Source organism: Schistocerca americana, chromosome 11 (genome assembly GCF_021461395.2).
Source record: "Schistocerca americana isolate TAMUIC-IGC-003095 chromosome 11, iqSchAmer2.1, whole genome shotgun sequence".
NCBI classification, from domain to species: domain Eukaryota; kingdom Metazoa; phylum Arthropoda; class Insecta; order Orthoptera; family Acrididae; genus Schistocerca; species Schistocerca americana.
This window is the reverse complement of record NC_060129.1, coordinates 89511260-89534739: the sequence shown is the minus strand read 5'-3', so window position 1 is coordinate 89534739 and position 23480 is coordinate 89511260. Positions and strand designations below refer to the sequence as shown.

The window sequence follows — 23480 nt, the reverse complement described above, 5'->3', positions numbered from 1 at the left end:
CTCAAGAGACGATAGTCATGACATACCTTCTTTTCCGGCATAGTGCGGCTACTCGATGTGGTATAGGCCCAACAAATCATTGGACGTCTCCTGCAGCAATATTAAGCCATGCTGTCTCTATAGCAATCCGTAGTCCCAAAAGTGTTTCCAGTGTAGGATTTTGTGCCCCAATTGACATCCGCAATACAGGACATAAATGTTTTGTAGCATTCATACCGGGAGATATGGAAGGCCAAATAATTCGCTTGAATTGTGCACAATGTTATTCACCCCGGTGACATGACGCATTGTCGCCCACAAAAATTCCATTGTTGTTCGGGGACAGAGAAGCCATGGATGGCTGCAAGTAGTCTTCAGATTTCTTTTTTGAGTCATCAGTCTTCTGCGTGTTTTGATGAGGCCAGCCACGAATTCCACTGGCTTTTGCCCTCTACAGCTCCCACTAGCTCCCTGGTGTATTAACAAATGTCCTATCACCCTGCCCGTTTTCCACATATTCGTTTCCTCTCCGATTCAGCGCAGAACCTCCTCATTCCTTATCTTACCAATCCACCTAATTTTCAACGTTCGCCTGTAGTACCACATTTCAAATGCTTCGATTCTCTTGCGTTCCGGTTTTTCCATAGTCCATGTTTCACTTCCATACAACTCTGTGCTCTAAACGCACATTCTCAGAAATTTCTTCCTCAAATTAAGACTTATGTTTGATACTAGCAGAATTTCTTTCTCGCTGTTCTCATTTCTTGCTACTTCTCATTACCTCCGTCTTTCTTCTATTTACTCTCAATCCATATTCTGTACTAATTGTTCATTCCATTCAGCAGATCATCTAATTCTTCCTCACTTTCACTCAGGATAGCAATGTCATCAGCGAGCCGTATCACTGATATCCATTCACCTTGAATTTTAATTCCACTCCTGAACCCGTCTTACATTTCCATCATAGCTTCTTAGGTGTAGCGATTGATATGTGGGGGCGAAAGACTATACCCCTGTCTTAAACCCATTTAAATACGAGCACTTCGTTCTCAGTCGTCCACTCTTATTATTCCCTCTTGGCTCTATGGCATGTTGTGTATTACCCGTCTCTCCCTACAGCTTGCCCTATTTTCTTCGGAATATCGGACATTTTGCACCATTTTACATTGTCGAACACTTTTTCTAGGACGACAGATCCTATGAACGTGTCCTGATTTTTCTTTAATCTAGCTTCCATCGTCTAACACATCTTAAATTTTCTTTTCCATTCTTCTATATATTATTCTTGTCAGCAACTTGAAGGCATGAGGTCCATGCTGACTGTGCGATGATTCTCGTACTTGTTATCTCTTGCATTCTTCGGAATTGTGTGGATGATATTTTTCCGCATGTCAGATGGTTTGTCACCATACTCATACATTTTACACACAACGTGAATAGTCGTTTTGTTGCCACGTCCCCCAACTATTTTAGAAATACTGAGGGAATATTATCTGTCCCTTCTGCCTTATTTGATCTGAGGTCCTCGAAAGCTCTCTTCTAATTCTGATACTGGATCCCCTATCTCTTCTAAATGGACTCCTGTTACTTCTTCTGTCACATCAGTCAAATCTTTCCCCTTGTAGAGGCCTTCACTGTACTCTTGCCACCTATACGCTTTCTCGCCCGCATTTAACAGTTAAATTCCCTCCACACTCATAATGTTAACTCCCATGTTTTAGTTTCATTGAAGTTTACTTTCATTTTCCCATATGTTGAGTCAGTTCTTCCGATAATAGTTTCTTTATCGAGTTCTGCACGTTGTTCATGCAGCTATTTCGTCTTAGCTTCCTTGGATTTCATATTTATTTGATTTCTTAGCGACTTGTATTTCTGTACTCCTGAATTTCTCTGAACATTTTTGTAGTTCCATCATTCATCGATCAACTGAAGCATTTCTTCCGTCACCCATGGTTTCTTCGAGTTACTTTCTTTGTACCAATGTTTTTCTTCTGAAGTTCTGAGATTGCCATTTTTAGAGATGCCCTTTCTTCTTCAGCTGTAGTGCCTACTGATCTACTCCTTATTGCTCTCTGTGTAGCCTTAGAGATCATCGAGCAGATCCCATTATTTCTTAGTACTTCTGTATTGCACTTCTTTGCGTACTGATTCTTCCAGACTAATCTCTTAAACTTCAGCCTACTCTTCATCACTACTACATTTTGATCTGAGTCTATGTCTATTCCTGGATACGCCTTACAATCCAGAATCTGATTTCGGCATCTCTGTCTGACCATGATGTAATCTAACGGAAATCCTCCCGTATCACCCGACCTTTTCCAATTATACTTCCACCTCTTGTGATTCTTGAAGAGAGTATTCGCTGTTACTAGCTGAAATTTATGACAGACCCGAATTAGTCTTTCTCCTGTCTCATTCCTTGTCCCAAGCCCATATTCTCCTATAGTATTTTCTTCTACTCCTTCCCCTATAACTGCATTCCAGTCCCTTATGACTATTAGATTTTCATCTCCCCTTACATACCATATTACCCTTTCAATATACTCATACTTTCTCTATCTCTTCATCTTCGGCTCACGACGTTGGCACGTATACCTGAATTATCGTTGTTGGTGTTCGTTTACTGTCCATTCTGATGAAAACAACCGTATCTCTGAACTGTTTACATTGGCACACTCTCTGTCCTACATTCCTATTTATGACGAATCCTAGTCCCATTCTACCATTTTCTGCTACTGTTGATATTATCCTATACTCACCTTACCAGAAATCCTTATCGCCTTTTTATTTCGCTTCATCGAGCCCTACTTTATCTAGACTGAGCGTTTATATTTCCCTTTTCAAAGTTTATAGGTTCTGTACCACGTTCAAGCTTCTGAGATTCCACGGTCCAACTCGTAGAACATTATCCTGTCGTTGGTTATTGAATCTTTTTCTCATGGTCACCTCGTCTTTGGCAGTCGCCTCTTGGAGATCCGAATGAGGAACTATTCCGGAATCGTTTACCGATAAAGAGATCACCATGACACTTTCTCAGTTATAAGCAACACGTATTGTGGATACACATTATATGTCTTTAATGGAGTGGTGTCCATTGTCTTCTGTATCCTCATGCCGTTGGTAATTCCTGATTTTTCTGCCCGGAGGAGCAGTTTCCCACCCCAAGAACAAGAAGGTGCCCTGAACCTCTGTCTGCTGCTCCGCCCTCTTTGACAAGGTCATTGGCAGAATGAGGGTTACTTCCGATCCCAGAAGATTTTGGCCGCCAATGCTGATTATTAATCAAAATTTCAGTAGTGAAGTGTTTAGAACCCGAGATCGAACACGTTTTGATTACTGATCAAAGGAGCTACCCCTAGAAAGGCCTTCAGATAGCTGAACATAACGATGATCGGTTCAGTTGGAGTAGAGAACCCAGTCCGTTCCGTGTAAACATAGATCACATGCTAATGGAGCCACCACCAACTTGCACAGCGCCTTGTTGACAATTTGTGTCCATAGCTTCGTGGGGTCTGCACCACACACAAACACTACCATCAGCTCTTATCAGCTGAATCCGGAATTCATCCGACCAGACCACGGTTTTCCAGTCATCTAGGATCACGAGCCGAGGAGAGGCGCTGTAGGCGATGTCATGCTGTTACCAAAGGCACTCACGTCCGTCGTCTGATACCATAGCCCATTAACTACAGACTTCACCCCACTGTCCTAGTGGAAACGTTCGTTGTACGCCCCACATCGATTTATGCGGCTATTTCGTGAAGTGTTGCTTGTCTGGTGGCACTGACAACTCTTCTCCAATACTGATGATCTTGGTCGTTAAGTGACGGCCGTCGGCTACTGCCTTGCCAGTGGTGAAAGGGAATGTCTGAACTGTGGTATTCTCAGCAGACTCTTGAGATGGGTGGACTTTGGAATATTGGATTCCCTAACGACTTCAGAAATGGAATGTCCCGTGCGCCTGTCTCCAACTTTCATTCCTAATTCAAAGTCTGTGACTCCCGTTCTCCGACTATAACCTCGTCGGAAAGTTTTTCGTATGAATTACCAGAGTACAAATTACTGCTCCGCAAATGCACTGCCGTTTTATACCCTGTGTACGTAAAAGTACTGCCATCTGTACATAGTCCTATCCCCAGCCCACGACTTTTGTCATGTCTCGTGTAATAGTGAGTTACCGGTTGACAATTATTGAACAATAGGAAAAAATCGTATACTAGTTAGAAACAACGGTGTGCACTAAGTATATTCAACATTTAAACGTCACCATAGATATTCGAATTTACCTTACAACATGCTCTTTATGCTGCGATAATTTGCGATGATGTGGCGCAGACAAATAGCTAAATTCTGCAAGACCCGCTGAAGTGTTGGAACATCGATGCTGTCGATCACCTACTGTATGGCTCTGTTCAGCTCAGCAATGGTTTTGGGGTTATTGGTGTACACCTTGGCTTTAGTCCTTCAGTAGGGTGCGGTGTTTTACGCAACGAGATCGGCGCCGTGTATCAAATTGACTATATCGCTTATTCACGTGGTTAATTATTGAATTTCACTAACAAAACACACAATAAATTAAAAAATCTTCAAAGAAAGACAAAGAAAACATAATAGCATAACAGCAATTTAAGTATTATTAATTAAGATTTCTTTTCGTCAGTTTTGGATTGTTGCACCGAATGATAACATTGCCTTCTTTTCACTTGCTTCTTTATTACAATTCACTAGTTAAACTCATTATAAATGACAAATATCTCTACAGAAAGGCAAAGATGACGTTATAGGACAATGAGAATGGTAACATTACTTATTCAGTCATCGTAACTTTGGGGCTGCGGTAACACAAGAGGAATTTTACCAGTGAGAACGAAAAGGTTCAATGTGCATCAAGCAGATTGGCTTTTGACACATTTTGCAACGCTATTTTGTCATGTTTTCTTCACTGCGCAGGAATCACACCTTTTCCTCTTGCTTGCAGTTGTTTTTTCTCCTTTTCTGCTTCCATCTTCTGCTTCACCTTCACACGTTGACCTATATTGTTGTAGCCTCAGTTGCAGATCCCTGTGATGTCCAGACTTCTTCGAGCCAAGTGAGGTTGAACTAATGCATGAGACTGTTGTTTCAGGAATCCTTTTCTTATGATACAATTCTCATTGCTGCCATAGTAGATTACTTTTGCATTGATTCCATTCACATTGATCACTGAAAAAAATATAACCATCGGCCAACGGCGCATGTTTCTTGCAACATTGTACGAAGTGGTCAGCTTATCCATAGTGTCAACTCCACCTTTGGCGCCATTAATAAATGTTACAATCGATGCCTTTAGTTTATCTCCAGTGTCAGCACTTACTGATTTATCGTCATGCAAACTTGATCCTAGGATCAGATATTTCCCCTTTCTAGGAACGTAGGAAACTAGAGTACATCCATTCCGGAAGCCAAAAAGTGAACTGTTGGCAACCGTTTGTTTACTAGTAGCAAACTCCGGAGGAATCTCACGCTTGTTTTCCTTCATAGTTCCAACAAAAGAAACAGTTTTCCTCCATAACTCTTCTGTCAAGCAAATACTAGTAAGTCAGTTTTCTGAGGTCACATTTCGACCTGACTGATAAATAGGTTCACATAGTCGCAGAACATCATCGGAATGTTTATTGCTTACGTGATATAATCCTTATGGTCGTAACCCAGAGTATATTTCCAAATCATACAGGTAAAATACTTGGGAATCCACAAAATCATATATCTTATTCCCATATTCATTTGTTTTGCTAGATATCACAGAATCCTTCCAGTTTCTCATGTACTGTAACATTTTCTCCGATAGGATTACTGTCAGTTCGATACAAATATAGAAAATATTTCCCAAATCGTTGCTATCTTGTCTAATCGTCTCCCTTCATCGAGAGTTGCACGATTGTCAAATCTAAGACACCGCATAAAGAATTTGAAATGTTTTATGTTCATTACGAGGGAAAATTTCTCAGTGACATCCCCATTACTTCTCCACAGATCCTCTAAGCTTTCTCTGTTGCTTTTGTTTACTCCAGCTAGAAAGAAGTGACCGATGAAGGCTTTCAATTCAATTATGTCTATTTTTTTACGTCTCTTTCACGCTGGAATGAAGCTTTGACGCTCCCAATATACTGATTTGTACACAAAAATATAAAAGACAAAATTTTGTCATCTATAAGGCAATTCGAGAATTCCAAAGGTGTTCTCGCTGCATTTGCTACTCCTATATGTCCAGTAATTTCCGAATAATATTGAGAGCCCTGCGATGGTGGAGCTTCATTCCATTTTGTCTCTTTGTCCCTTCCAATATAGTAATGGCCGTTTTCCTCAAGTACTTCCTCATCTTCTTCACTGTCGTCTTCTCCTGTTCCTGAATCTTCCAGCCAGACTTCTATTACGTCATCACCATCTGTGTCCACTTCAAAATCCTCTTGAAATTCGTTAATATCCTCTTCGAATAGCATCTATTGGATTTGTGCAACATGATTTAGGTCCAGGAGTTTATATGTCTTACTGTAGCCTGAAGTCACGAAACATATCCCACCTAAAATCATAACGTTCTATAAAAAACGCAATCGGGAGCGTGTTATCAACTTGAAACGTGATTATCAGACAACTTAAAATACGACTAAACGCTCCAAAAAGAATATAAGTGCATTTTACATTCTCAATTAGCTTTCTACTACTTACCTAGTTAGGTTGATAATCAAAGAAACTACCTGTTGAAATGTAATGGGAATGGGCGTGGTGTATCAAACTAAGCAATGAGCAAATATCTCGACAACACAGCAGTCACGTTGATACTGAAGCGTACAACAACGGATAACGTCTGGGGAAGGGAAGCCACTAGCGAGAAGGTGCCGGTGCTGCCAAATGCTGACAAATAATTTACAGAAACTATCGACGTGTATCAATTTTAACGGCCCGCCCGACGGAAGGTTAATGTAGCCACACGAAAGGGAGATGCATGTGTTCACACCCGGAGAATATGGCGGTCAGTCGATGACCATGCCAGTGGTCTCCGGGTACCCCAGAACCAAAACGCGGTCCCCAAAGTGCTCCTCCAGGACATCACGCTCCTGCTTCCATGACGCCGAGATGCGTCTTACACGAACCACGTCTTGTCGAAATTAGGGTCACTTTGAACAATGGCGATGGAATCATCTTCCAGAACCTTCACTACCGTTCGATACTAACGATACCAGCAAGCAGTATCGCCTCTATCATTCCGTGACTGGACATTGCACACCACACAGCCACCCGTTTAGGGTGAAGAGACTTCTCTATCGCGAAACGCGGATTCTCAATCCCTCAAATGCGCCAATTTTGCATATTGACGAACTCTTCCAAATGAAAGTGGGCTTCGTCGCTAAACGAAACCAAAATGCGCATACTAATTCCCACCATGCCCTCCGGCTAACCGTGCATATTCAACGTCCTAACACAAACCGTTCAGAAGTTATGAAGATTTTATCTCACACAGTGCAATGATTGCCACCCTGCATATGGCTAATGTGAAGGACGTTGTTGTCTGTATGTTCCACGGAACAGAAGCCACAGACACGGGAAGAGACAGTGTCGACATTATAATGACCCTCCCTGGGCCACTAGAAAAATGAGCAAAAAGAACAGACAGTCAGGCAGCCTCGAAACTTTTCGTTGCGAAATTGATTGCTCTCGCTATTCCCTACTCTTACCGGGTCATCTTTCCTTCCTAGTATTAAATGATTCAATTAAATCTGTCCTTCGGTGTTACTTTTGAATATGAAAAGTGAAACTGGTTTTTTCAAGAAAAATAATATGTTTAGTGCTGTGGATCTTAATTGCTGTCTTCTTGGCTGGAAAAGAGTGCAATCAAGTAAATTCAAGGTTAAAGTTCTTCCTAACAGCTAGCGTAAGAAACAGTTTGTCAAGATCTGCGTCGTGATATAGGTCTGAAAATTTCTTGACGCTGTTATTGAAGAGCAAGTTAGACGGATACGATTCTGAACAACTGTGACAGTCTGTGTCGTTAGGGCAAGTTCCACGAAATTTCGCTTTTCATTATAGAGAATTTGTTCATTCCAAAAGATCGTGTTATTAAACAGGAATCGCACAGTAGTACCAAGCACTGAAAATCCTAAGTCTTCTGCTTGCATGCACTTTGTATCGTAATTACTATGAGGGAAGAGAGCATAGTATTCGGTTCGGAAAAGAGAAAAAATTTATCTTTTAAGATAATAATTATTATTTAATACACTACTGGCCATTAAAATTGCTACACCAAGAAGAAATGCAGATGATAAACGGGTATCACTGGAAAAATATATTATACTAGAACTGACATGTGATTACATTTTCACGGAATTTGGGTGCATACATCCTGAGAAATCAGTACCCAGAACAACCACATCTGGCCGTAATAACGGCCTCGATACGCCTGGGCATTGAGTCAAACAGTGCTTGGATGGCGTGTAGAGCTGCCGATGCAGCTTCAACACAATACCACAGTTCATCAAGACTAGTGACTGGCGTATTGTTACGAGTCAGTTACTCGGCAACCATTGACAAGACGTTTTCAATTGGTGAGAGATCTGGAGAATGTGCTGGCCAGGGCAGCAGTCGAACATTTTCTGTATCCAGGAAGGCCCGTACAGGACCTGCAACATGTGGTCGTGCATTATCCTGCTGAAATGTAGGGTTTCGCAGGGATCGAGTGAAGGGTAGAGCCACAGGTCGTAATACATCTCAAATGTAGCGTCCACTGTTCAAAGTGCTGTCAATGCGAACAAGAGGTGACCGAGACGTGTAACCAATGGCACCCCATACCATCACGCCAGGTGATACGCCAGTATGGCGATGACGAATACACGATTCCAATGTGCGTTCACCGCGATGTCGCCAAACACGGATGTGATCATCATCATGCTGTAAACAGAACCTGGATTCATCCGAAAAATTAACGTTTTGCTATTCGTGCACCCAGGTTCGTCGTTGAGTACACCATCGCAGGCGCTCCTGCCTGTGATGCAGCGTCAAGGGTAACCGCAGCCACGGTCTCCGAGCTGATAGTCCGTGCTGCTGCAATCGTCGTCGAACTGTTCGTGCAGATGGTTGTTGTCTTGCAAACGTCCCCATCGACTCAGGGATCGAGACGTGGCGGCTCGATCCGTTACACCAGTGTGGATAACATGTCTGTCATCTCGACTGCTAGCGATACGAGGCTGTTGAGATCCAGCACAGCGTTCCGTATTATCCTCCTGAACCCACCTGTTCCATATTCTGCGAACAGTCATTGGATCTCGACGAACGCGAGCAGAAATGTCGCGATACGATAAACCACAGTTGCGATAGGCTACAATCCGACCTTTATCAAAGTCGGAAACGTGATGGTACGCATTGCTCCTCCTTACACGAGGTATCACAACAACCTTTCACCAGGCAACGACGGTCAACTGCTTTTTGTGTATGAGGAATCGGTTGGAAACTTTCCTCATGTCAGCACGTTGTAGGTGTCGCCACCGGCGCCAACCTTGTGTGAATGGTCTGAAAAGCTAATCACTTGCATATCACAGCATCTTCTTCCTGTTGGTTATATGTCGCGTCTGTAGCACGTCCTCTTCATGGTGTAACAGTTTTAATGGCCAGTAGTGTAGGAATGTTCTTCTCAGTGCTCAACTATTACAATATATATTCAGCTTCTTACAAGAGCGTATATTGACAAAAATTAATATTTTCTGATATCTCGCATCAATGGTGGCTGTCGTTTCTTTTTCTAACAGTAGAGGTACACCTGATTTGAAAATACGTCCTTCGTTGTCAAGCCCACTATCAGGAAACAAAAATTGTTAGTTAAGTCACGCAGTCCACAAATTTGTTAAAAGTCACAGAACGCCAACGATTTTATTTACAATCTGCGCTCTCGCAGGTGAAAGCGATAATACTGGTTATTTATAACTAGCGCAGAAAAATGTTGTTCTGTGAAATAGGTTCCTACAGTGTTGCCAATGTTATATTAAGTATAATAAAATTCATTTATGTCCAGCAACCTCTAGTATTTCGAAATGTTAACTCGCAGTCAAATTATTACCACATGTAGAATGGCAACTCAATAACAATTCGGTGGCGGTATGTCAGACATTATTACATTTTAAACAATGTACAACAGGACTGATATTGTTCCTACAGTGTTGCCAATGTTATATTAAGTATAATAAAATTCATTTATGTCCAGCAACCTCTAGTATTTCGAAATGTTAACTCGCAGTCAAATTATTACCACATGCAGAATGGCAACTCAATAACAATTCGGTGGCGGTATGTCAGACATTATTACATTTTAAACAATGTACAACAGGACTGATATTGTTCCTACAGTGTTGCCAATGTTATATTAAGTATAATAAAATTCATTTACGTCCAGCAACCTCTAGTATTTCGAAATGTTAACTCGCAGTCAAATTATTACCACATGCAGAATGGCAACTCAATAACAATTCGGTGGCGGTATGTCAGACATTATTACGTTTTAAACAATGTACAACAGGACTGATATTGAGTTACTGCGTGAGTAGATTGTTTCATGACCTCTAGTTCGCCTGAGTTTTATTGTATTTTCAGTGATTATAAATTGGTGAAAGTTATGTTGTGATGGATTACATAATGGATTTACCGCAGAAGAAGAAGAAGCAGTACACTCAAAAATATCGGTATGCGTGGGAAGCAGAACCTGAATTCGTTGGAGACTTATCCAAGGCAAGGTGTCAGGTATGTGCAACAGAGTTTTATGCTAAATTGTGTTACATTAGAAAGCATTCGAAAACTATTAAGCATAAACCAAAAATTGATTTAAAAAAAAACGCAAACCACCTTACCTGTGAAAGTTGTTCCGAAAACTACAGTTAGAACAGCAAGCAGAGTGGAAGGCGCCCTTTATTTATTGCTGAACATTGTTCTATTTTAGCTGTAGATCATTTAGGAATACTGTGCAAGAAGGTGTTTTCCGGTGATGAGGGCGCTAAAAACATGCAATTACATCGTACAAAGTGCACTAACATTATAACTGAAGTTTTGGCTCCATATTTTACACAATCATTGGTTGAAGATCCAGGTAACCAAAAATACAGTGTACTAATAGATGAATCCACAGATGTATCAATATCTAAAATGCTAGGTATCATTATACGGTAGTATAGTGTAAACAACCAAACCATTAGATCAGCATTTCTCAAACTCGCTGTAGTAGAAACTGCAGATGCAAGAAATCGGGATGCTGTTCTTGTGAATTCTATGAAAGATCTCAAACTTCCAATCGCTAATATGGTAGGAATTGGCACAGATAAAGCTCCTGCAATGGTTGGAATAAACAATGCGCTTTTCGAACAACTCAAGAGAGAATATGGTTTGAAGCATTTGGTATTGATCCGTTGCATTTGTCACTCTCTTCAGCTTGCAGTTTCGCACGCCTCAGTGAATACCATACCTAGAAACATAGCGTTTCTTGTACGGGAAATCTGCAATTGGTTCTCCATTTCACCCAAAAGACAAGAGGAGTATAAAAAGGTTTATGAGACAATAAATTGTGGAAAACAGTCACAAAAAATTTGGACGGTCTGTGCAACACGTTGGCTTTCAATTGAACCAGCAATACGAAGAATTCTGGAGCAGTGGGAAGAACTAAAGCTACATTTTTCGCCTGCCATGGTTCAAGACAATTGTTACACTGCCTATCTTTTGTACAAGATGTGTCGTGATGACTCAAATCATCTTTACATGTTTTACCTTAAACATGCTTTAATAGACGTACAAATAGCAATAAAAGCTTTTGAAGAAGAATACAATGACCCAACTAAATTACTAAATACACTTATTTCTCATGCAGTCAGTAGGACAAAACATAGTTTTTCCAACTGTTGATTTGTTGACAACACCACTTCTAAGCGAATTTATGTACACAAATGCGAACCTTGGCTTTATGTTTGAACAGAAATTGTCTGAGTCAAGTTTGTCTGAAGAAAATAAAATTTAGTTGAAGAAGAGATGCATTCAGTTTAGTCTGAAACTCATAAAAGAAATTCAACAAAGACTGCCAAGTAACGTTACGATCCTGAAAAAAAGTCAATGCTGAATGTTGATGAAACACTAAAAGTGAATGGAAATAATGCTGTAACGGATGTAGCCAAAGAATTGGGTTTCAGTGGCGATTTCATAGACGGTATGCTGCAAGAATGGCATAATATCAACTTCATTACGTGGAATAACACTACTAACACTGTTCGATTTTGGAGTGAGGTTTTGCAGTGTAAAAATGCCGTAGGGGAGAACCCTTTTTCTTTGATTTCACAGCTAGCAATGACTGCTCTATGCCTACCACATTCAAATGCAGAAGAGGAAAGAACATTCAGTTCTATGAACACTATAAAAACTAAACAACATAACACGTTATCGTTAAAGACAATTAATGTTTTGATCATACTGAGAGACCAGCTGAAGAAACAAAATAAATATTGTGCATTTTTTGACATACCGTCAGACGTATTGGAGCTTATTGGAACGAACAAAAGTTACTCTTTCGCGACAAAACCAGTCGAACTGCATCATCATCTTTTGAGCGATAGTCAACCCTCTACATCAACTACAGTTCTGCCAGAGCATGAAACAGAAGAGTTATTCGATCTTCTGAGTGACGACGATAAATAGCTCACATACCGGTATGTATATATTTTGTAACCTAATTTGAGTTCTTGCATTCTTTGTTACAACTATAGTTTTATATTTCTAGTATATTTGACTACTGTGATTGAAGCAACAATTTATGTGTTGCGTCAATTATGATAACATGTTTATTTAAACGTTAGCATATTTTATGTTGTTGCAAGTGATGCGTCATTTAATTAAGACAATATAGCAATTACATGTGAGAATTTTTATTAATATTTTATTACCCCTACCTTTGAAAGTCAAACATGGAAGGAAATCTTTCAAGGAATAATCCACCGCTTGGCATTAACCAAGGAAGACTGCACTCGGATACGGTGGGCAGTCACCTGAAAGATAACTTGTATGAGTCGGAGCATCTGAAAATACCCAAAACGGACAGACGACCAAAACTCAAGACAGGACAAATAAACTACATTGCGACACACAATATAAATTCCCTCATACAACCGGGCAAACTCAAAATTCTGACGGATGAAATGGATCGCAAGGGGATTCTCATAACCGGACTTCAAGAAATGAGAAATACTGATCAGGAGCCGATAGAATCACAAGGATATAGGATTTATAAGGGAATACCAGGGAAAAGAGTCATGAAACAGTGTCCACAATTTGGAACAGGATTCGTGGTGAGTCTGAAAATAATAGAGTCCATAATAGAATTTAAAGCACAATCGCCCAGGCTCTCAACATTAACTCTAAAAGCTGCAAATAAAATGTACACAATAATAAATGCCCATGCCATGACAAATGATAAAAATAATAAAAAAGAACACAGAGAAGAGGTAGAAAAATTTTGGGAGCTCTTAGATCAAACGACGAATAACATTAATAAAAATCACATCAAAATTTTAATTGGAGACTTCAATGCCCAGTTAGGAAGGGAAAAGAGATATAGAGACATAATAGTGAAATGGACAGCACAAAGAAGAACAAACAAAAATGGCATAAGACTAGTGGAATTTTGCAGAAACCATGACATGATCTCAAAGTCGACGTATTTTAAGAGAAGACCAAGTAAACTAAAACCTGGGAAACATCCAGACTGGAAAAAAGGAGAATGGCAACTGGACCATGTCTGCATGGATAAGAATTACCACAAGGAAATTTACATTGTGAAAATACTGAGAGGGACAGATACCGGATCAGATCATTACATGATAAAAATTAAAATTAAATTAACCCTATTAGCAAAGAAAAAATCCCACCAGAAGAAGAAGAGAACCTATGACCCACATAAACTGATACAAAATGAGGATTATGAAGCACAAACCAGGGATATAAAAATAACAGATGATCTGGAAGAAATAATTCCCAAATTGAAACAAATAGCTGAACAAGTTGCCCCTATAAATCCAAGGAAAAAACACCAGTGGTGGAACGATGAATGTGATGAAGCAGTGTTGGATGGACACCAAGCCTGGTTAAGGCATCAAAATGAAAAAACAGAAAAATCATATTTGGAACTCACAAAACAAAGGAAGACAACACAAAAAATAATAAGGAGAGTTAAACGTCAGTACCAAAAAGATATACTTCTAATGATAGAAACAAATAGTGAAAAAACAAACTCAAGAGACTATTACAAAATATTTGGCAGACAATTACAAAGATATGATCCTCCAACATTAATGTTAAAAGATAAAGATAATAACCTAGCCCATAGCAATAGTAAAAATACAGAAATTCTAGCAGAAACATTTAACAAGTTACTAAATTGTGAAGATACCCCAGAACTTCTTCAGATAAACACAGAAACCCCAATTAAAACACCAGCAGAAAATATAAATCCACCCACAATTAATGAGGTCTACAGAGCTTTGAAAGAACTCAAAAAGTACAAAGCAAGTGAAGAAGATCAAACATTTGCTGAACTTTGGAAATATGCAGCAGAACCAGTAAAGATAGCATTACACCAATGCATAGTAAAAATCTGGAATGAAGAGAAATTACCACAAAATGGGACTACTGCTATAATACATCCATTACATAAGAAAGGAGAAAAATCAAATCCAGACAACTATAGAGGAATTTCCCATTTGGACTGCACGTATAAGATCATGTCAAGAATACTATACAACCGCTGTAAAGATCAACTAGAACTGGAACTGGGAGAATATCAAGGAGGATTTAGATCCTGGAAAAGCTGCCCAGAACAGATAATCACCTTGAAGTTAGTTATGGATGTCTACAAAAGAAGGCAAAAACAACTAGTCATAACCTTTGTAGATTTCAAAAAGGTGTATGATTGCATCCATAGATCTTCAATGATGAAAATATTAAGGAATTTTGGACTTCATCCTAAATTAATAAAAATGATACAGTTAACATTAACAAACACCAAATCCAAAGTAAAATTTAGAGGAGAAATATCTGAACCATTTACGATTAAAACAGGGTTGAGACAGGGAGATTGTTTATCACCATTGCTATTCAATTGTGCTCTTGAATATGTAATGAGAGAATGGTAGAAGGAAAATCCTATGAATATTAAAATTGGAACTAAGAAAGATAAAATAAACCTAAATTGCTTGGGATTTGCTGATGACCTAGCATTACTAGCTAATAATATTCAGGAAGCCACGAAACAAATAACAAGCTTACAAAATATAGCACAAAAATTAGGACTCCAGATATCATTTGAAAAGACTGAAATAATGGTAACGGATCCACTTGTAATAGATCACATCACAGTGAACAATAGGGAAATTAAAATAGTGAAACAATTTAAATACCTGGGTGAAATTATAACACATAAATTGGACGAGAAACCTGCATGGCGAGCAAGAACTAATAAAATGATAAAAGCTCAAAAACTAACATGGTCTACGTACAATAAAAAATGTCTATCAATTAAAACAAAATTAAAACATTACAAGACGGTGGTTCAACCAGAGGTTACATACGGAAGTGAAACTCTTTTTAAAGTCACCCAGAAAAACAGAATTGACAAAATTTTAAAGGTAGAGAGAAGAATTGCTAGGACACGCATAAATAAGAAATATCAAAAAGCTGGGCAATGGCGGATAGTTCCAAATGAAGTGGTATACAGAGAACTGGAGCCCATCACTGATACTATTTGAAAGAAAAGGATCTCTTTTTGTGGTCACATTCTGAGGACACCAGAAACCAGATTATCAAGGAAAATTATTGAGAAACTCTGGAATTTGAAACAACAAGGAGGATGGCTTAAGGAAATAAGAGAGGATATGGAAGAACTGGAAATAACTCTGGATGATTTGCAGAACAAAACGCCAAATTTAAAGAAGTTGAGGGACACAGAAATAAGATTTAAACCAAAAATTGACAAACGACATACAATGAAAAGGGTATTTACAGATAAGGAACGACGAAAAGCATCGGAACGAATGAAGAGATACTGGGCCACTCGGAAGGGGAAAATACCAAAGAAGAGGACCAGAAATGATTGACTGAAGTGGTCCAATGAGGCCATAAAAGCAGAAGAAGAAGAAGAAGAATTTTATTACCCCGTCCCCTCCCCACTGGCTTATTGCACCATTCACAGCACGAAATTTTCAGTACACCCTTAGTGAAATCAGTTTTAGCGACTTTCTACCGACTTTTGATATTGAATCTAGCGACTTGGGTTTTTTAGAGTTGGCAACACTGGGTTCCTATACGAGTTGGTAAACAGAATATTAATATTTACAAATGTGTATCTAGCTGTCTTACCTCTGAGCATTTACATTCATATCGCAGTTTGCGTTACACGTTATGAAGTGATACTGTAACTTCATGTACATGACTTCTTCTATGAGTATTCCTCAGCCTGGCGTATGTATTTCAGAGGAGAGGACTGAAATGCACTAAAAATAAGTTCGTGGTGGGCAAGTCTGTGGCCGCCACGGAGTCGCATCGGCAGAGCCCGCCGGTTCACAATGCGGAGGAGAGCAATTGTAGTAATCATCAGCGTGGCCTTGGCGGCTGTGGTGTGAGGTGTTGCTCAAACGCGCGATGCTGGAGGCCGTGGGGGGGGGGGGGGGCGACGGCTGGAGCAGGGGGCAGGCAGCGGACGAAGGAGGCGGGGGCCGGCCCAGCCGTGGCCAGGGTAGGAGGAAGGAGGACAAAAGGCGGGAGTCGCGACCGACCGCCACTGCGCTGGTTGCTGCATCGCGGGACGTGTCTGGTGAGTGGCCACGTACTTCTGTCACCACCGTGCGCTGTGATTGCCTCTCACTTCACTCGACTTAGTAGCCTCCTGTTTCCTGTTCTCTATGTTACACACACTTAAAAGTGGTGACAGTGGAACTGAGGGAATCCAAAGAAAGAATGGAGATTTTTTTCTGTTTTTCTTAACTTCTCTCCACGACCTGTAGCACCACAGCTCTTGTGATTGATCCCTGTATCCTTTCACTTCTGGTCGTGCAGTTTTAAAGCACAGTTTAAATAATAGCGCCACTAGCAATATTCACGTGTCGCATGTTTTTCGAACAGGTTTCTAGGCGAATGTTATTTTGATGTAAGTTCGTGCGATATGTAACGCTCTCGCGATGGCTAAATGTACCAGTCACGAACCTTGCTGCTCTTCTTTGGACATTATCAATCTCTTGAATCAGGCACAGCTGGTAAGGGTCCCACACAGACGAACAATAAGACCGGACGAACTAACGTATTGTATGCTATTTCCTTTGTTGAAATACTGCATCGGTTCAGGATTCTACCATGGAACCGCAATCTAGAGTTCGCCTTGCCACTTACTTGTGTAATCTGATCATTTCAGTTAAGATCATTTCGAATAGTCACTACCAGATAATTGATGGATGTTACCGCTTCCAAAGACTGGACATTTATTTTGTACATTAATGAGGATTTTCGCCTTGTTATACACAGTAGGTTACACCTACTAATATTCAGAGATAACTGCCAGTCATTACACCAAGCATTTATTTTCTGCAAATCCTCATTGATTTGTTCACAACTTTCGTGTGACACTATTTTTCTGTAGACTAAAGCATCATCGGCAAACAGTGTAATGCCGCTGTCAATACCATCAACCAGATCCTTTATGTAAATCGTAAAAAGCAGTGAACCTATTACGCTGCCCTGGGCACACCTGATGTTATACATATTTCTGTTGAGGTCACCCGTTCAGGACGACATACTGCTACCAATCCGTTAGAAAACTATCTATCCAACCGTATATATCATCTGATAGGCCGTAAGCGCTCACTTTTTGGAGCAAGCAACAGTGCGGAACTGACTCAAGCGCCTTTCGAAAGTAGAGCCGACATCTATAGCCTGTTGTATATCATGCACAAAGAGGGCCAGTTGTGTCTCGTATGACCGCTGTTTCCTAAAACCGGGCTGGTTTCTGCAGATGAGCTTCTCAGAGTCTAGAAAGTACATTATGTATGAACGCAAAATATGTTCATGATTCTACAACAAATCAATGTCACTGAAATTGGTCGGTAATTATGTGTATCCGATTTTCTACCCTTTTTATTGATTGCTATGACCTGGGCCTTCTTCCAGTCCTGTGGAACGTTCCTCTGTTCCAATTATCTCTGATATATGATGGATAAGAATGGTGCTACTTTTGTAGTATAGTCAACATATAATTTTACTTGGGTACCGTCTGGGCCAGATACCTTCCTGGCGTCTAAGGATCTTAACTGTTTTACAATCCCAGATACACGAAACACTATGTCAGCCATCCTTACGTTTGTTCGATTATTGAAAGGGGGAATGGTGCTGCAGTCCTCTGCTGTAAATGAGTTTTTGAAAGCTAGGTTTATAATTTCGGCCTTCTGTTTATCATCATCAGTTACACTACCAGCACTGTCAGCAAGAGAAGGTATTGAATTATTTGTAGCGCTCATAGATTTTACGTATGACCAAAATTTTTTGGGGTTATTTTTAGAATTTCCAGATAAAATATTGCTTTCGTTAAAAGAATCTCTCATTGACCTTTAGACAGCTGCTTTCATTTCGCATAATTTCTGTTTGTCAGCGGGGCAGTGACTACATTCAAAACGACTGTGCAAAATTCTCTGCTTTCTCAGCAACTTCCTAATTTGTTTGTTTGTACCAAGGTAGATCCCAGTCAATGGATGCCAGATTAAAGTCTCCACCTATAACAAATGGATAATTTGGATATTTATTTCCTATGTACTCAAGACAACCAACTGAAAATTTATAGTACAAGATTTACAGTAAATATTCCTTCATCATTCATTAAATATCTATGATCACTATGTTCACAAATACACAATTTCAAACCATTTAATGATCGGACTCTACTTGTTGCTGTATATAACGGACCATACATAAAAATTGCTTGTCTTAATAAACTCCCAACTACTTCGATTGCTTGTCCTTGTAATTTATTAACAGTAATATCAAATGCAGGAATAATTCAGAATCATCTTCTTTGAAAAGGTCAAATAGTACCCGAACAGCCATAGATACACGTGGACCAAAATTTGCTTATTTTCTGTGATTCCAAATAAAACTTGTCAGTCAATAGCATTATTATACATATAAACATTTGGCATGCATTTTTCATCCCTCAATTACTCATTATTTTGTATTTAGTTCAAATGAGAAGAGCAATGTACTTAACTTTAACTGTAATTTGCATCATAGCAAACCACTTAAAGAGGGAAAATTCAAAAACTGTACTGGTTAGTAGTTATTAATTTTGTATTCATTATCAGAAATCTTTATCATAGATGTGATAAATCTTTGCTTCACCTAGCATAGCACTGAGTATATCATTATTTACTATGGGACAGTATTAATTTAATGCTGAAGCTTAGATGGGTAGATCACATAACTAATGAGGAGGTGTTGAATAGGGGGAGAAGTTTGTGGCACAACGTGACTAGAAGAAGGGATCGGTTGGTAGGACATGGTCTGAGGCATCAAGGGATCACCAATTTAGTATTGGAGGGCAGCGTGGAGGGTAAAAATCGTAGAGGGAGACTAAGAGATGAATACACCTAGCAGATTCAGAAGTATGAAGGTTGCAGTAGGTACTGGGAGATGAAGCAGCTTGCACAGGATAGAGTAGCATTGAGAGCTGCATCAAACCAGTCTTAGGACTGAAGACCACAACAACAACAACAGTATTAATTTTTTGTGGTAGAATTACTGTATTTAAGATGGATTGCAATCATCAATCATCAATGAAATTATATTTATCAGGGACTAATGACTGTGGTATACCAGTAATATTGTCATATAACTTATTTGGTACTTATCAGTTTGTTTCAAAAAGTCCAGGAACTCTAATTCATGTAGCATAGCCCTGATTACAGGTGAACCATGTGGAACACCTGGAAAAATTTATTGAAAATCACTACATAAGACACAGTTCAATCCCGCATCCGGCCATCCAGACTTAGGTTTCCCTTGATATCCCTAAATCGCTCCATGCAAATGCTGAGATGGTTCCTTTGAAATGGCACAGCCGACTTCCTTCCCCATCTGTCCCTAATCTGATGATAGTGATGACCTCACTGTTTGGTCTCTTCCCCCAAACTACTCAACCCTACCACATAAGACAATTGTTTTACCTCCTAAAGCTTTATGATTTTTACACACATCTGTACCACATCTCTAAATAATGCATTATAAGGTTCAATACTTGAAGTCAACACATGGAAACCTTACAATAAACATGAATTAATGTGTTGATCACAGTTACTGTTTGATATTGGATTGGGCACTGAATTTTCCAAAATTGTGTTAGATAGTTTGAATGTATTGTACTGGGTTCTACCTCCAGTTAGGAGAGCTGAAGCTATGCTACTTAAGGCTGTTGTGGTGCAAGGAAGATTCAGGAAATGCAATTTAGGAATAATTTCAATTTGTGTGATCATTTTACCACAACCTACAAGAGGTCTAGGCAAAACACATTTGATCCAGTGTCATGGAACTAAACATCACAAATAACACATGCAATTATAAAATGCTACTAACAGTTAGCTCTTTTGTAAAGTTCACTGAATTGTAGCTTTTTAAGGATCGGATCTCAGATATCTACATAAGGAAATTCTGGTATTAAAGTTGGTACAAAAAATTCAAGTAATTGATATTTCCAGTTGTAATCATTCACAATATCATTAATTTCTAATTGTACTCTGCTGTAAGAACTTTCTTCATTGTACTCCTTTAAGCAGTTTTCGCAAACAAATATTCTAAATTCAAGCCATAGTACTAAAGCATTTGCTGCTACTTTCAGTGCACAAATTACACCAAATAAGTGATGTGTTTGCTTTGGTGGTTTCAACTCCTTTTGCTTCATTTAAACATTCATGCCAGTTTCATGCAAGTTATGGGATATACTACATACATTAAAATATTTAAAATTAACTCACGCCATCCACAAACCACAATTGGCTATGATGGTTTTCGATGACCGGAGCCGCTAATATTTCGGTCTAGTAGCTCCTTAATTGTCATCACAAGGCTGAGTGCACCTCCGAAAAATGGCATCAGCGCATTTCAACCTAGATGGTCACCCATCCAAGTGCTGGCCACCACTGACAGTGCTTAACTGCGGTGATCTGACGGGAACCGGGGTATCCACTGCAGTAAGGCCATTGCCATGCTTCATACATGCAGGCAATAATTTTATCACCCCCATGTACTTTTTCCTTCCATTTCTTCTATATCAAACTGAACATAGTGCATAGGAATGTCAGTAAAACAGTGAACATTCGCTGGTGAATCAGTTTCATTAAATGCAAGGAATTATAATAATCTGTTTTCGCATTTTCAAGTGCATCCCGTTCATGTCCGAATCTCAGGTAAACATTTTGTGCATGTTGTAAATAAATAGCAAGCCTAATGCAGGGTGCAACTGAAAATGGAATGGAAATTCACAATTACTCTATACCACTTCAATTGCTCTGACATAACAGCAGTTCACAAAATCGCTCACTTCACCAATCTGAACTTCTTCATTTCTGTGAGTTCTTTGACTGCCTAATTCTATAGCTGCACTATCATACACTTTATGCACATATTTATAAATATATTTAACAATTTTACTATAGCGCAAACTTCAGTATTCACATTGCAATCGAATTTGGCTAGTGAACATGGATTAAATAATACAATGTCACGATTGTCAAGAGATTACTCTCGAAAATTAACACTAACACCATTATCACACCATCTGTGCAGTGGATATCCATTAACTGATTGTCAAGTGATATCACAGAAATATTTAGGAAATTTTTTTGTGCATTTGCCACCTGTCATACAAATAGAACCTTTATTATGTGCACCATATGGTCCATGCACCATATGTTTTGCAATATGTTTAAATAGTTTACAGTGTGTTTGAATATCTGGAATTTCTGCAAGTATAACTTTATCAATATCGCCAGTCTACTATTTTATCAATTTCACATAAAGTGATTAAAATACAGGCATGTGACAACCATCTATTTTTAATTCGCTTGTGTAAATGATGGTCTGAACTTTGCAGAAAATATGTTTCATTAGTATTGCATCAATTAATTTTTAATTTAGCCTTAAATAATTGCACAACTTTTTTAAAGAAATTAGCAGATTCATGTCGATCAATGATATAAATAATTTCTGACCATTTAGGAAGGAAAGTCATTTTAGCAAATAATGAAAGTTTACCGAAATTTTGAACAATGGACATTGCACCAAAATAGTTGTGATCGGTATTTTTTGGAGAACCATTAAATAAAAAAGGCAAAATAACTCTTCTACCACTATTTATTGTCATTCGGATTTAGTTATATGTGATCACATAACTTATTATAAATTTTGCCTCATGAAATGGAGTCTCTTACCTTCAATATATACATACATATCAACAATTCACTATTAAAGTAGTTCTTGTGAGTGATGTGAAAGACAATATAGTAACTTTATTTCGAGGCTGTCTCACAGTGGACGTATTTGGGGTATTATGGAACTAATTAGTATACCATTCAGTGCCCCCATTACGAAATAATAATGGATGTACTAATGGATCCAGTGATGCATCTAGAAATGAGATTGTTTTTCTTTTTACAATACACACAGTATTTCTTCCGAACAGTGGCTCACCATTTGCTGTGGTAAAAACAGCAGTCACTTGAGTCTGAACTGCGGCATTGAAACACCAGAGGTCCAAATTCTTATTAACTGTAATATTTTCATCCACTGTTTCACCCCCTTTTGAGTCGAATTTCGAACAACCACTTCCTACAATATGAGATCCATACGCTCCCCAAATTTAAACTTTCTGTCCTTAGTGGTTTGGGCTGGGCAATGATGGGTCAGTGACTCAGTCTGGTCCTATTTCACACCCTTGTAGGTTAATTTCCAAAAAGAGTGAAACACGAATTTTTGTGACTTCTGACTGAGAAGTCAGATACAACTTTTCATAGATTTAGCTTCCAAAATTACTGCATTGTGAAATATTTCCATAAAAGCTTCCATCCTCTCTGTAGCCCCCTATGGGTTAGTTCCTAGAACGATAAAGAGGTTGTTTTGTTTACAGCTGAGTATCTAAATTCATGTTTTCGTATATTTATCTTGCAGAAATTAATTGTGAAACACACCCTGCCGCTGTTGGATAAGCAGCAGCCAGCAGCAAGTCGTATACTCTTAGCTCACTTATTTCTATCATAGTTTCTTAATTTATTTTTGGGTAGTTGCATAGTTTAATTCACAAATTGCAAACTTATTATAGTATTTGAGAGTTCTAGCATAGCAATTTGTCCTTTTATTTGGACTGTTGAGCTCCGTGGTCGTGGATAATGACATTTCACTATAAAAATACAGGAAAGTGGCTGGTT

General features: G+C 39.1%; 1 protein-coding gene across 1 annotated transcript in view; it reads left to right on the top strand.

Annotated features, from left to right (window-relative positions):
• The first annotated feature begins 16742 nt into the window (after window positions 1–16742).
• LOC124553282 (protein roadkill-like) overlaps window positions 16743–23480 on the top strand; it is a 39265-nt gene continuing 32527 nt past the window's right edge. The window contains exon 1 of the mRNA XM_047127164.1: window positions 16743–16837. The gene's annotated coding sequence lies outside the window, so the exon portion shown is untranslated. The remainder of the gene's footprint in view (window positions 16838–23480) is intronic.